The 3,317-nt window shown below is 58.7% G+C and overlaps 1 long non-coding RNA gene across 1 annotated transcript; it reads right to left on the bottom strand.

Moving 5' to 3' along the window:
- Positions 1–240: 240 nt before the first annotated feature.
- LOC117796266 lies at positions 241–2,760 on the bottom strand. The gene is made up of 3 exons (XR_004620636.1): positions 2,600–2,760; positions 1,725–1,881; positions 241–1,419 (listed from the first exon to the last, which is right to left on the bottom strand). It is a non-coding gene; the product is annotated as an uncharacterized LOC117796266 (long non-coding RNA).
- Positions 2,761–3,317: the final 557 nt, after the last annotated feature.

Raw genomic sequence — 3,317 nt, forward strand, 5'->3', positions numbered from 1 at the left:
ACGTGGCGAGTGGCCTCCGTACTGGACAGCGCCGATCTGGAAATCCTCTAGGGCCTCCCCTAAAGTTATATGATGGGATTTGGGGCGCCTGGGTGGCTCAGTAGTTAAGCGTCTGCCTTCGGCTTGGGGTGTGATCCCAGCGTTCTGGGATCGAGCCCCACATCAGGCTCCTCCACTAGGAGCCTGCTTCTTCCTCTCCCACTCCCCCTGCTTGTGTTCCCTCTCTCGCTGGCTGTCTCTCTTTCTGTCAAATAAATAATTAAAATCTTTTTAATAAATAAATAAATAAATAAATAAATAAAGTAAGTAAGTAAGTAAGTAAGTAAGTAAGTAAGTTATGGGACAGAATTCAAGGCCAGGCTAGAGTCCCTAGACATTTGCCTCAGGTGGAACCCAGGGCCCTGGCCGGTCCCAGCTGCAGAAAACCATTCAGGTGAAGTGCTGAGGTGGCAATAAACACGCACTCACGTGGCAATAAAATGGGCCATTAATTCTGGAATGACACAGACCTGGCTCGCTCAGCGGTGTGCTCTGGGCAAGGAGGTCATCGTCTCTGAGCCTCGCTTTTGCCATCTGTGAAACAGGGATCCCAACCATTGCGAACGTTATAGAGCGTGAGCCGCGGGTGGCACTGCTGCTCTGGGCCCCTGGTGTGTGTCAGCCCCTCCCTCAACCACGAGCCTGTCATTGCAGCATCCCAGGGCTGCAGGAGCGCGGAGGCACAGAGAGGTGACAGAACTTGCCCAAGGCCACACAGCTAGCATGTGGCATTGCTAGGACTCGAGCCCAGGCAGCCTGGTCAGAAACCCTGTGCTGAACCCCAGGACGCACTGCCGCCCCCCACCCAGGAGATAGTGTACATTAAACCAAGGACTGCCTTGAAAGTCCCTGGCGAGGTGCCTGGCACCCCATGGGTTGGTTGTAAATTGCTGCTGTTACCCTCGACGGGGGCAGAGAGGTTCGTGGGAAGAGCCCCCAGGTGACCTCCAGGCACCTGCGGCTCGGCTGGGTCATGACCCGCTGGGAGGCAGCCCCTTCTGAGCTTTCCTGGTGCCGCCTCCAGCCAGGGGCAGAGCGGGGAATTCGGCTGAGAAGGCGTCTTCCTCATAGCTCAGGAGCAGAGCCTATGCGGGTGGATGATTCAGGGTCGGCAGTGCCCGGGGTTGTGGCTCTGGGGGTGGTGGGTGGGCTGAGGGGGGTGGCGTCGGTGAGAAAGGCGGCCCCACCGGTTCCAAGGGCTGGGCCAGGAGCCCCGTGTGGGCGCCTGCCCGGGTCCCACGGCATCTTCGGAGGGTGGGGGCTGAAAGCAACCGCAGGAGGCGCTCAGAAGTCAAAGGGCCAGGAGCCTGGAAGCTCCCGTTGGTCTTGGCAACATCCCAGGCCTGGGCAGGAACACGCATCAGCAGGAAGATGCTGTCACTTGAGGCCAAAAGTTTGGCAGCAGGTGAGGCTGGATACAGCTGCTCTAAGGATTACCAAGGGCCCACCTGTTCCCCGTGTTTCCGCTCTGCCCCCCACCCGCCCGCCAAGAGCCAGCCCCACTCCTGGGGGGCTCCATCCTGCCCCCGGGGCTCCTCCCCATCACCCCAGCTCAAGTCCTGAGGTTCACTCTGATTGGTCCTGCTTTGGTCACGTGTCCACCCTTGAGCCAACCCCTGTGGCAGGGGAAATGGAGCCCACGGATTGGCTTGTTTGGATGACACGCTCCAGCCCTGGTGCCCCACCTGTAACGCGGAGCTGGGGAGAGCAGTGCTGGTGGGAGTTTTGAGCTGTTCTCTACTCCGTCCGGCTCTGGTTGCATTTCTGCCACTGCTTGGCTGGTGACGTGGGCAATCCATTCCCCACTCTCGGCTCAGTGGACTGGAGCAAATCTTTCAAAACCTTGTTTTAGTTTAAAGAAAAAAAAATTTGTTTCAAAGTCTTATGTCAATCAGATCCAAGTGGAGATGCTGGGGTTGAAGCCAGGGACCCTCACCCTCCAGTCCCTTCCCCTCCGCACAAGGGCCCCAGGAGCCCCTACTGTTCCCTCCATCTCTGGAAGCCCAAGCCACCTGAGTCAACACAGCACGGCACACGGTCCGGGTCAGTGGACCTGCCCAGGGAAGGTCCAGGGAAGGTGAAATGGTGGCATGGGGTCTTGGGGTACAAAGGAGAGATGGGGGATCTGTGCACCCCACTCACAGCATCACCACCCCCCGCACCCTCAGCACCCTTGGTCCTTCAGAATTCTAGCCCCTGCCACCGACCGTGACCTCACACTGAGGGGGAAGCGGTGAGCCTGGCAAAGCGTAGTCAGAGCCTCTATGCAGCGTGGGACCAGCTTTGTCCTCCCAGTGTCCCCTGAAGGATGGCCCTCGCCCTCTTGGCCACTACCTGGTCCCCAAGAGCAGGTGAGGCCAAAGCCGAGTTGCTTCAAAGTGATCATAGAAGAGCGACAGTGTTGCCCACTGCGGTAATTCAGTTTGTAAAGCATTTCCCTGCCCTTGGTCTCATCGGATTTTCTCCACAGCTGAGAGGCGGCGGGACCCAGGCTCAGCCCTACTGTCCGAGTCGACGTTGAGTCCTCAGCCCAAGCCGGATGCTTCCCCAACACACTCACCCGGGTCACCCTCATGCAATGAGAGGAGGCGGGCACTCCTGTTACCCCTGTTCTCTAGAAGTGGCAAAGCCCGAACTTGAACCCGGGTCTGCAGCCCAACGCCATGCAAGGAGACTCCACAGGTGCTCATCTTCCAGAAGAGTCGGCTGTGGGACTTCCGTCGTCACCCTTGAAGAACAGAATGGGAGACAGGGGTTGCATGGGAATCCTGAGGACAGAACAACGTCTGTCTGACACAGGGATGCTTCAGGGAAGCCGATCTCGATTGGACCCGAGACAGAACACTGTGACGCTCAGGGGGACAGAGGAAGGGGCAGCCCGGGGATGTAGGAATGTCAGGCGCCCGGGCGTGTGCAGGCAGAGGCTGACCGGCCACTGGGCACAGGGTGACGGGCATTCTCGCACTGCTGGGGGTTGGACAAACGTGGCCTTGGTGCTGAGGCTTCGAGGTTCCTCACCTCTCCCCCCACCCCTGCCCTCTGCAGTCTCAGCCCTGCCAACCCACTCCCCACACCACAGATCGGGTGGACTTTCCAAAGCATCCCTCCGACCCTGCTGGCTCTCTGTGTGAGTCCTGTGGCATTTCGCCATCTGTGCGGGTTACTAGAGCTGAGCAACAAAGGACCCACAACTTAGTGCCCTAAAACAACCACATGACTACGCTCAGCGTCTGTGGGTCAAGCGCCGACGGGGCACTTGGGGAATGGCTTAATTCTGC

Source organism: Ailuropoda melanoleuca, chromosome 2 (assembly GCF_002007445.2).
Source record: "Ailuropoda melanoleuca isolate Jingjing chromosome 2, ASM200744v2, whole genome shotgun sequence".
NCBI classification, from domain to species: Eukaryota; Metazoa; Chordata; class Mammalia; order Carnivora; family Ursidae; genus Ailuropoda; species Ailuropoda melanoleuca.